General features: G+C 41.2%; 1 protein-coding gene across 17 annotated transcripts in view; it reads left to right on the plus strand.

Annotated features, from left to right (window-relative positions):
- SIPA1L1 (signal induced proliferation associated 1 like 1) overlaps positions 1 to 12,479 on the plus strand; it is a 333,288-nt gene that overhangs the window by 46,177 nt on the left and 274,632 nt on the right. Inside the window, exon 1 of one of the 17 annotated variants that reach the window (XM_079768728.1) lies at positions 8,044 to 8,061. The exons of the other annotated variants lie outside the window; for them this stretch is intronic. The gene's annotated coding sequence lies outside the window, so the exon portion shown is untranslated. Of the gene's footprint in view, positions 1 to 8,043; positions 8,062 to 12,479 lie in introns of those variants that run through there. 17 annotated transcript variants of the gene reach the window in all.

Raw genomic sequence — 12,479 nt, forward strand, 5'->3', positions numbered from 1 at the left:
TTTGATCTGTGAAATATGCCGTTGGTATTTTATAGGAATTGATTTGAATCTATAGATTGATTTGGAAAGTATGGACATTTTAATAATGTTAATTCTTTTGATCCATGAGCAAAACACACTGAAATATATGTTTTCATAACTTAAATTACAGGCATAATTGTTTTAAGGAGCCATGGGTGGTTATTTCTCAATAACGATTATTATAAATGGAATTTTAGCAAATACGTGGTTTCACATATATTCTTTGTGTACTCCTGTGTCACATTTCACATGAATGATAAAATAAAATGGAGGTTTAAGTGGCATGGTCTGGAGTCCATGTGATGGTGAGTTTCAGCTTTTTTTTTTTTTTTAAATATATTTTATTGATTTTTTACAGAGAGGAAGAGTGAGGGATAGAGTTAGAAACATCCATGAGAGAGAAACATCAATCAGCTGCCTCTTGCACCCCCCCCACTGGGGATGTGCCCGCAACCAAGGTACATGCCCTTGACCGGAATCGAACCTGGGACCCTTGAGTCCGCAGGCCGATGCTCTATCCACTGAGCCAAACCGGTTTTGGCGAGTTTCAGCTTTTTAATCCTTACTCAGTCTCCTTAATAAACAAAACTTCTTTTTAAACTTGAAATATGTATCTGAATGGTTGAAACAGACACCATATTGGGTGGGCTCTCAGCCTTACAGAATGAACTCTGTATTTTATTAAGAAGTAAGAAAATGTTTGGTAAACCACAGTTCAGACATTATCATGCTGTCTCATTTCCGGTTTTTAATTTATGAGTATTCTTTAAAAGACATATTTTGGCTAGTACATATTTGATAACTGACTGACAGAAGAGAATGAGTGCGTTGGCTTACCTTCTTGTGTTGACTTGCTCACTAAGAATTAGTCTGGCACCACAGAGTGGGTTTACATCACAGGAAGCAATTGGGTGGTAGTGACTTTTAGTTTATATTGATATACAGTAGACTCAAATCAATAACCTAGTGCAGTCCACTCTAAACAGTACATTTAAAAAATGGTCTCAGATTTATCTTTTTCTAGATTTGCTAATTTGGCGAGATCCAGAAACAACATTGTATTTTATTGCTACCTACTTGGGGCTGCTTTCTGAGATGACACACCCTACCCTTCAGAGGAATTCATTTCTTTTTCCAAAATTTAGTGTTTGTTATTTTTATCCATGTTCTGGACTTAAATTTCCAGCTTTCAGAATTTAAATACTCTTGTACATTCTGTCCTAGTGGCATTATATAAGGATCCTCCCCCCCCCTCCCTTTTAATATGTGGACATTACATTCCTTGGCCTAGTATTTGTTTTGCATCTGTATTTCCGTGTAATCCTAACAAGTTCATTCAAGCAGTGGTTGAACTGAGGTTAAGTGGTATTATGGTTGTTTGGCAGGTTATGGCCATAAACACTTCTCTTTAAACACAGGATGGCCTGGGGTGACTGTAATATTCAATTGCATAATCATAGATTACACTTTACAGACACTAGAATGAGTACATAGGCCGAATACATCTTCAATGAGAAATGGCCCAATGGGATGGAGTCTACTTTAGAAATGATCTGTAGAGTTCCCTGGAAACAATTATAATTAATACTAGAGCCCCGGTTGCTATATTCTTTCAAATGCCTTATTTTTTAAAATAAACACATTAGGGCTATTATATAAAATAGAGATTTCCTTGACCTGAGTTACCTGGGTAAATCAGTTAAATACACTTGCCATCTTCTTGACCTATAAATGGGAAATATAGAGTTTATAGGATTGTTAAGGCTATCTTACTTGTAAGATAACAGACAGGAAAGTGTTTTAAAAATTGTAAAGAAGGACATCTGTGTAAGGTGGTGTGATGAGTAATTAATGTGTCCTTGGGCAGTCAGGAATTTAAAGTATTTGTATTTATGCTCTTTGGTAATTGAAGACTTCTTGCAAATAACTTTTAGTTGAATATTCTTCATGGTGTAGAACTTGTCCTGTGCTTTGCAAAATGATGTTCATTTCATGATATTTTTGAAGGCCAGGTTCAGTCCTAATGCTGTTATTTAAAGGATGCTCAAGAACTCTGTTGCTCTGTGTTCAACCTAGAATTTTGGGATGCTTCCCAAAGACTCCTGTTAGGTTGCCAGTCTTATCACTGGAGAACTTACATCTTGAGATATTGTCTGCCTATGGAATGTCAGCCAATTTAGTTTGTCTGGAGAACAGGATATTAAGGAATAGGATATAGGTCTGTTTTTTTTTTTTTTTGTGAGGGAGGTTAGAACAAATCTAAAATCTAGAGCAATGTCAGGGTGGTAGGCCTTGATAGCGAGCCATAGCCGTTAGCCTTGGGAAGCAAGGAAGGGATCTCAAGTGGAGTAGGGATAATACGGCTATGTTGTAGTACTTTTAAATCCAGCCCTGTCTCACCTCGTAATCATCATCATACTTCTATGGTTATGGTCATATCTATACTAATAAAAGAGAAACATGCAAATTGACCGTCCCTGCGCTATGCCCAGCAGCCAATCAGGAGCGAGTATGCAAATTAACCCAACAAATATGGTGGTTATTTTGCATACACAGGCACAGAGTGAAGACTGAAGACAGTGTAGAAGGAAGCCAAGCCCTGCAGAAGGAAGCAAAGTGGCAGAGAAGGGAGGGAATGAGGGAGCGGAGAAGGGAGGGAGCGAGGCAGCTGAGATGGGAGGGAGCGAGGCATCGGAAATGGGAGGGAGCGAGGCAGCGGAGACGGGAGGGAGCGAGGCAGTGGAGAAGGAAGTGAAGCCCGCCTCTGCTTTGCTCCCTTCTCTGCTTTGCTCAGGCTGCAGGAAGCCCTATTATTGCAGGAATCTTCATGCAACGGGCCTCTAGTTTAAGCATAAAACTCATTGCACTTGCATTCCAAAGGTCTAATAAGTACTAGCAACTTAGCAACACTTAGTATGCTCCTCTTGTAAGCCTCTTTTTTTTTTAATATATATATATATTTTATTGATTTTTTACAGAGAGGAAAGGAGAGGGATAGAGAGTTAGAAACATCGATGAGAGAGAAACATCGATCAGCTGCCTCTTGCACACCTCCTACTGGGAATGTGCCTGCCACCAAGGTACATGCCCTTGACCGGAATCGAACCCGGGACCCCTCAGTCCACAGGCCGACGCTCTATCCACTGAGCCAAACCAGTTAGGGCATCCTGTAAGCCTCTTAAAGCTTGTTTCAGTTGTGAGGAAAAATGTAAGTTTTCCCACTCTTAATTAGGAGAACTGGGGGAAAAAAGAATATTAATAATTGGCTATTTCTGTTATAGCACAATTGGCATTTAGATAAAGTATAAAGCATTAATTGATGTCATGTATTTAATGAGTGTACAATCTTCCCTTTCCCTGCCCCTTCTGCTCTTATTTAGTTTATTTTGGAAGCAGCTAAGTTATAGAGGAAATGATACATTTATAGTGATATTTGTCAATTTGGGGATAATAGTGATCAATATATTAGAAATATATTTTTTAGAAATAGATTCACCTAGTTACAACTTTTATATTTGTTGATATAAGGTGTAAATAGCCTTGGTGCTTGAAAAATCATAAGGGTATTGGTTTTAGAAGCCATTCGAGTGCATTGCATTTGCTTAAAATCTTTTTTTGGTCCTGGAGATATTGAAAAATCTTTATTATAAGGTAGCATTAATTTTGAATTGAACAGACTTATGGGCAACAACAGTCGGATGTGTATATATTTTAATATATTTTTTATTGATTTCAGAGAGGAAGGGAGAGGGATAGAGAGATCAAAACATCAATGATGAGGGAGAATGTACTGGGGATCAAGCCCACAACCTGTGCATGTGCCCTGTCCAGGAATTGAACTGTGCCTTCCTGGTTCATAGATCGACACTGAGACACACCAGCCAGGCTACAGTGGGATATTTTCATAGACTTCTGATATACTGTGTGTGTGCCAGTCAGGTTGCTCATTCTCGGGACACTCGTCTCTGTGAATGTATTTCTGGGATGGTAACCTCACCTCTCCTCTATGTCCAATTCCTTCTTTTTGTATCCATGATATCCAGTGTGATACTATGAAAATAATTGCATACACACATATTTTTACTCCTTCACTCATCTCCCTGGCCTCCCTCCGGCAAGCACCAGTCTGTTCTCTATCTCTGAGCTTGTTAGCATACATGTATTTTAAGGATAGGGCAGTCCCATTTGAATTCTGTTTTATTTTTGCTTGTTTTGTTAATTTTATTTGTTTAAGGCTCTTCCTCAGAAAAGTCACTGATACTGCGTAGTAGATGAAGACTGTCTTTGAACTGCTTGCATGCGCTAGAATGTCAAAATGTTTTTATTGTAGGAGGAAGCCAATCCTAGTTAACACTTTTCTGTGCTAATTAAAGCTTAGGACTGTAATCAAATGTAACTTAGTAATAATTATATTACTGAGTTAGGTCAGCGTTGGAGGAGAGTGATGATGCTGATCTTCCTGTTCCTTTCACTAGGGACGGGGCACCAAAGGTGGAGGTCTGTGCAGTTTGGTATTGACACTGCTGTTGTGTAAGCCAAGTGTTCTGGGTGGTTCTAGGCTGGCCTTCCTTTGCCTGCGTGGTAGAAAGCAGTAAAATCCAGACAGAATAGGCTTTAGAATCTGGATAAGCAGGAAAAATGGCATTGCTATGGAAACTTTGTTCCACCTTTTGCAAATAAGTAGCAGAAAAGTAACAATAACTTAAACAGACTTACGTTAGAACTAGTTCAAAAATTAAGAAAGACTTGTTTACCCAGCAGCAGTTCAAAGGTGACTCAGATTTGTCAGTAACTGAAGAACTTATTATTATTGACTTTTCTTTAGGATTCACTAACAAAGGAACTACAGAAAATTGCACTGAGCTTCTTTCTCAGTAAGGGTTTTTATTAGGAAGAATACGTTGGTAGATGTCACAGCAATTTAAGAAGCTCTAGTCTGTTCTTGACTTAATTAAAGAGGAGAGTATTTTAATTTGTTCAACAGCAAACATTGAGTGTCCATATGTGTCAGTTCTCTGGGGGAGGACAAGGATCAGTAAGATGATGTCCCTGCTCTTAAAGATTGTTTTGTAGCATTCTAGGGGAAATCAGACATGGGCATAATGATAGTAGAGTGATGAGTGCCTGAAGAGAGGACAGGAGTTCAGAGGAGGGAGGCAGACACATATTATTTCCTAGTGAGTGAGGGGAGCAGGCTTAGTAGGCTCCTGTACGAAGTGGTATTTGAGCAGTGTCTTGCTAGGTGGGATTTGATCATATGAAGAGCTCTTCAGATTGAGGCATGGACAAGTGCTGGGAGTAAGAACTTCAGATCTGCTATAGTGTCTAGCATGGGAAGTAAATAATGATGATGCCAGCATGTATTGAATGCCTAACTTGTTCTACTTATCACTTATTTTAATTCATTTAATCATAACAATAACATAATAACTCTCTGAGGTAGATCATCCCCATTTTACAGATGAAGAAATTGATATACAGGTAGGTTAAGAAAATTGCAAGGGTTAGGAAACATCTTCCAAGTAGAACTTAGTAGAATCTGACCCCTGACTGTTTCTGGAGAGCCCACCCTGATTTGCATTGTTATACTTTTGGAAATGTAGCAGAGGTGGATTGGAGTATATTTATGTAGAGCCTCGAATGCCCACATGAATATTCCTATATAATAAAAGGCTAATATGCAAATCGACCAAATGGCGGAATGACTGGTTGCTATGATGCTCACTGACCACTAGGGGGCAGATGCTCAATGAAGGAGCTTCCCCTTGGTGGTCAGTGTGCTTCCACAGGGGGAGTGCCACTCAGCCAGAAGCTGGGCTCAAGGCTGGCAAGTGCAGTGGCGGTGGCAGGAGCCTCTTCCGCCTCCATGGCAGTGTTAAGGATCTGACTGAAGGCCTAGGCCCGCGGGGAGCAGGCCTAATCTGTCAGTCAGAAATCCCCTGAGTGCTCCTGGACTGTGAGAGGGAGCAGGCCGGGCTGAGGTTACCCCCCCCCCCCCCCCGCCCCCGGGGTGCACGAATCTCGTGTACCGGGCCTCTAGTTTAATATATTAGAAGATACTATTCTTTTCAGTGGTTCTATGTGATGGTTTAAAACAGATTCTGTCATTTCTTTTAATGTGCCCTGCTTTGCTGCTTTTGAAATGCCTTTCTCACTTTACCTAGTTAATCTCTACAAAGTGTTAAATTCTTTGCTGATATGTTATTTTCTCTGTGAGGCTTTTTCTAATTGCCACGGAAGAAGGGATTCGGACTGTGTATCCCTTTTGTATCCCTGGAGTTATGCTCATATTTGTGACTGAATGAAGCTCGGATAAATCTCAACTGATTGAAAGGGAAGGTGATGAATTTTTAGACATCTTATTGATGTTTCCTTATTGCTTTCCTTCTGAGTTATATGTGTTTGAAATACTTCGAGAAGAGGTAAAGTAAGATACCATATGATACTTAGTTGACTGGGTTCCTATGAGAGTGAAGGAGAGAGATTACTCCAGATTTTGGGTTACTGGAGGTGATTTGTGTGAGACTGGGTTTTGGGCTTGATGTTGAGGGAGGTGTAACATTTATGTTGGCAAAAGGGACAGGGCACGCCCAGCTGAAAGAGCAGCCTGAGCAGAGAGGACAGAGATGGGGTCACATATGAAATAACACTATCTGCCTTGAAATTTGAGCCTCTCGGCTTCCTGCTACACCCACTTTACAGGCTAGAGAATCTCTTGAAAGCCCTGATTTTCTTTGATAGTCTGCCAGGAAGATGGATGGTCCAGCAAAATGTTTGCCTTACTGTGGTTTGAATTTAAGGTAAGTTCCTAACACGTGGAATATAAAGTTCAAATGCTTAAGATGCCTTTTTGGTAGAAAAAATGCTCTTGAAAAATAGGCCCATTTGGTCTAAACTAAGCTTACCCTCCAGAAATTCCTTAAAATTTTACAAGTCACCTTCCATTTAACTGGCCGGTAGTCAGCCGACTGGAGCTTCCTCCGACTGTCTTCTTTAGACCAGCAGAGACCTTCCGATTGTAAGGGACTCCTGTGGTCGGATTCAGCTTCTTGCTCTTCATGTAGAAGCTCTGCCTGTGATGTGGGAACTAAAGGTATTGAGGAGCGGCAGGGCTAATTGGACCCGTGGAGAGGAAAAACGAAGGACTCTCATAATAAGGGAGGGTGTTGGAATGCAGAGGGAGGGTGCCTTTGTTAGCAATCATCTTCCAACAACTGGAAGCCTTTTTAAGTGCTTTTGAGCCATAACCCAAAGTACTAAAAATGATGCCTTGAAACTACCTGTGTCCTAAATTAAAAGCCTTCTTCCTTAGTAAGTCTGGATTAAAAGTCACATTCTCAGAAGCGCCCAGCGTGGAAGGAGCAGTCTTCCCCAAGACGGTCAAGGTCATAGCTCACCATTTTGCTGACTGATTGTCCTGAGGCGCTGGGCCCTGCCTTTGGTAGAATGAAGGACTAACAGAAGGTGTGTCCAGCTCTGTGTGTCCGGCCTTCATCCCAGAGTCCTCTCTGGACATGTTTGCTGTTTTTCAGTTTCCCTTTTCTGCTGAATACTTTAGGGCCATAGATGTTTACATGTAAGGAAACATGACTCCTAATATAGCGCCAAGGTCTAGAGTAGCATTGTCAGACAGAAATATAATGTGAGCCTCCATATATTTTAAACCTGTAGTTGTCATCTTAAAGAAAGTAAAAAGAGACAGATAATTTTAATAATAGATTTAACCTGCATATCCAAAATACTATCATCTCAACATGTAATCCAATATAAAAAATTGAGAAATTTTACCTCCTTTTGTTTACGCCACGTCTTCAAAGCCCAGTGTATATTTATACTTACAGTGCACCTCCATTTGGACCACTGCCATGTTGTATGCTTACTGGCCACATGTGACTACTGCCTACGGTGTTGGGCAATGCGGGACTGGAACTATATCTGGTATATGGTAGAAGCACAGTAAATCTCTGTGAAATTAAGGAAGAAGAAAGAAAGGGAGAGAGGGAGGGAGGAAAGGAAGAAGGACGCAGCAAAACTTCAAAGGTAAGTAAACAGAGGAACACTATTTTATTTGTTTTTAGTTGGAAACTGTCTTGGCAGTTTCTAACCAGAGCAGCAGCTGAATGATGCTTATTAAACTTTTAGTTTAAAATCAGTTGCAAATATGTTATCTTATTGATACATCCCTTTAGCAACATTGTTTAGATAGGTTAAATTTTACTGTCTTTAATTTACAGGCTTAGCTAGGTTGAGTGAGTTGTGTTTCAAGTTCTTTTGCATCCTAGCTCAGTACTTTCTCCTACTATGAACCTTCTCATCCGTTTGTGTTAGGTATGCCCATACTTCCCTATGAACACTAGTTGGTACTTAGATAAGGATATATATTAAAAGACAGACTGAATAAATATTGTTAATACAGAACTATTTAAAAAGGTTATTAAAGGCCACACCTTAAAGTTTGTTTTTAATTAATAATCAAAGACATGGGTAGGTACACAGCCAAGAAAGTTGTGTGTGCCTTACTCTAGGTGTTGGATCATCTGAAGAGTAGAAGGCACATAAAAGTTTAGTATCCTGGCTGGGTGGCTCACTTGATTGGAGTGTCCTCCTATACACCATAAGGTTGCGGGTTCAATTTCTGGGTCAGGACACATACCTAGGTTGCTAGTTCCATCCCCAGTTGGGGAGGCAAGTTTCTCACATTGATGTTTTCTCTCTCTCAAATCAATAAAACATATCCTCGGGCGAGGATAAAAAAATTTGGTGAGTTAAAAAGAGTATTTAGGACAGTTATGTGTACATGTATTTGAAGCTGTCCCTCTGTGTAACCATTTTACCTCTACAGGCATTGTTCTCCAATGGGATGTGTCATGATTTCCTGTTCTAGCACATGGGAAAATGCCTTGTCTCTTGCACAGTGGGAAAGGGACTAAACCAGCACAATAACCCGCCAGTGCTTAAGCTACTGGGTTGTGTGGCTTGTTTTTCAAGCCATTAAAATGGTTGGTTTTATTGTGCTTAACATTTAAATAACACCGTAAGGCAGATACTTTTGGTATGATTCAATTTATGTCGAAAATGTTGAAGAGGAATTCAAGTTAATTTCTAGAGTATCAGTATGATTATGGAAACATTGCATTTCAGCATCCTTTTGGAAGGAGGCCAATACTGATCACTTTTGTACCCAAATTCTACTCTGCAGAGCAGTGCGTTAATGGGATATCTGTGCATAGTACAGATGTTATACAAGGTGTTCAAAAAAGATAGACCTACAATACAATTTCAAGCTTTTCCTAAAGTCAGAAGATGTTGCAAACTATTTTGTTCACTGTCACTCAATTTAAGATAATGTACCATGAATTTGAAAAAAGTAATGCAGAAGTTATTCAGTACAAAGTGTATATGCAGGTCTTTGTCACAGCAAACTCCACTGCCTAGACTTTAATTGACCTGAGCAAAGAAGTTAATTCTCATTTATCTTGCATATTTGGGAGAACAGTCACAAGGAATTTTTTCTGAAACCACACAAATATTATTATCTTCCATGTGCACTAAGAATTTGAGTGGATAGCTCCTACACATGCTTTTGTTTCTCTTTTCATAGCCTGGAAGAATGCTATGAATTCACATAAATGATTTTTTTACGTGACTGAAGCCCTCTTTCTGTGCCATATCCCAGACTCCAGAGTCACTGTGATGGCCAGCAGAGTCACACCTGCTCTTCTTTCCTAATAGGATACCCTAGAATCTGAATGGATGGGGAGCCGGGAGGTCCTTCCTGCAGAAGGGGGTGGAATCTTGAAATACACTTGAGTGCATGAAGAGCAGGTGCCTGCAGGTCTGGGACCGCAGTTCCCAGCCCTAGCTGAGCATCACAATCACCCGAGGAGCTCTAGGACCTTAGAGCTGCCAGACTCCTCTGTTTTCCATCAGCGTCTCCCTAGTGCACATCAGCCAGGACTTTAATTTCTCATTGAAGAGCTGCCTTGAATCTGTAATCATGGCACACCATGGACTTTTTACCACTCTGCCTGTGTATTAGTAGTGTTCTGATGAATCTCCAAAACATTCAGGACAGTTGGTTCGCTTATTTGTTGTTTCTGAGACAGGGAGGCTTGGTAAGGGTGAGCCGGGCTGGCTCCTCTGTAAGAAGTCCTGAGGGAACACACCCCGGGGAGTTGGGTCCGTGGGTAGCTGGAAGGGGGAGGGACAGGTGGGCAGATCTCAGAGCCTGGAAGGGCTTTTCTGCTTTTGATTTTTTTTCCTGTGTGTATGTGTGTGTGTAAGGGGGCATACTGTTTTATGTCCTGTTTATTAATTTTTTATTGTATTATTTTATTTTTTTCATCACCATTTATCCCCTCTATGCCTTCTCCACCTTCCCCCATTCTCCACCCCCCACAATCACCCTGTTTATTAATTTAATCTGAGCAGTTTCTCATGTAAATAACTATTTTTCAAGTAACTGTTTTCCCGTGTAAATAACTGTTTTGCCCATATATTTTCTTTACTTTAAATAATGTAGTTGAGACACTGTTTAGGAATTGGCTCGGATGCCTTTTCCTCAGGACGCCTTTCCTTCACAGGGGGTGTTGCAGGAACCTCCACTGGGCTTGCACAGAATATTGATTTGAATGTTCCTGTCACACTTACCGCATCTTGCCCCATGTAATTTTTTGAGTGTACACATCTATTTCTTCATCTAGCATTTGCTGAACCTTTCCTTGGAAGAGGTACTATGATAAGACCTCACAATACAATGGCAGTGAAAAGGAAATAAAGAAACAAAAAAACCAGTTTTGTACCTGCATTCAACATGCTTAGTTCATAGGCCGGTGAGATGCAGACATTATTCAGATAATCACACAAATAAAGGATATCTTATAACTGTGTTCAATGGTTTGAAGGAGAGGCAAATGGTGTGTATGAGAACGAATAAAACAAGGTGTTTTATTTGACCACAGATTTAATATGATCCTTGTCTTGCATGTCTGTAAAGGTCAGTGCAACCGAGAAATGCCTTTTACACTCTAAGAACATAACGTGCTGACAGTGCTCTGCTGTGGTTGGAGAACATCGGGGCTCTTTGTGCCCAGCTCTGACCAGCTGGAGTACATCCAAAGGAGGGGTCCACCCTGAAGAAGATTTTAGAAAGGATTTCAAATGATGCCTAGCTAGAACTATAGCAAGTGATTCTGAAGAAAAGAAGAGACAGCGAGGGCATGTTAGCTGTTGTCCAATATGCAGTCACTTGTCGAGGTGTATAGAAGGGATTCTGAGAGTTGACAGGCCATGAGACGGCTCTACTGATACCCTTTCCATTCTAAGATTCCACAGCTTTTGGAGGATCTGAAGCCATTCTGTATCTCATGGGAGCCAGGAAGACCCTGAGGATTGTTTTCAGCCTGTGTAATTGAGGTGTGGAGGAAGAGTGTCCAGTCGCCTCCCTGCCCATGGACCCCTCTAACTCAACCTTCTAGGCAAGAGGAAGCCATGGAGGCTTGGGGTCCTCAGGGAGAGCTGTGACTCCCAATAACCAGTGTCTCCTGAGGATAGACTCCTACAGCTAAATGCTCCAGGAATTCTCCATAGCCCACAGGATGAAGTCTGAATGCCTTCCCATGGTAGCAGGCCTGTGGCTTCCTCGCCAACTCCTCTCTCCTCACCATCTCTCCTCACTGAGCCTTGTTTGTTCCAAGGATGTGGAAATTCCTTGCATAATGTGTCGTCTTGCCCTTTGGGGCCGTTGCTGTTTCTTTTTCTCAAACACTAATTTCTATTATTGAATGAATTCTTTCTTCCCTCCTTTTCAGGACCAGTTTAAATGTTAGCATCTGTAGTTTTCTTGGCTTCCTAGCATTAGTTACTTTATAGCATACTAGAGGACTGGTGCATGACATCGTGCACTGGGGAGAAAAGGGGGTCCTTCAGCCCGGCCTGCACCCTCTCACAGTCCAGGACCCCTTGGGGAATGTCCACCTGCTGGCTTAGGCCTGATTCCCCCAGAGATTGGGCCTAAGCTGGCAGTCAGACATCACTCTCACAGTCTGGGGCTCTTGTAGTCTGGGACCCCTTGCTCCTTATTGCCTGCCTGCAGTGGAGGCTCCCACCACCGCTGCGGCGCTCACCAGCTGTGAGCCTGGCTTCTGGCTGAGCAGCGTTCCACCTGTGGGAGCACACTGATCATGAGGGGGAAGCTCCTGCATTGAGCGTCTGCCCCCTGGTTGTCAGTGCGCGTCATAGTGACCGGTCATTCCACCTTTTGGTCGATTTGCGTATTAGCCTTTTATTATATAGGATGTTCCTCGTTATCACTAAAAGTAACTAGGGTTATCTTCCATATACTAGTATGTATATTATATATATATAGATATTATGTACATATATATTACATATATATTATATATATAAATATTATTGATTTCAGAGAGAAAGGGAGAGGGAGAGATAGAAACATCAGT

Source organism: Cnephaeus nilssonii, assembly GCF_951640355.1.
Source record: "Cnephaeus nilssonii genome assembly, chromosome: 4".
Taxonomy (NCBI): domain Eukaryota; kingdom Metazoa; phylum Chordata; class Mammalia; order Chiroptera; family Vespertilionidae; genus Cnephaeus; species Cnephaeus nilssonii.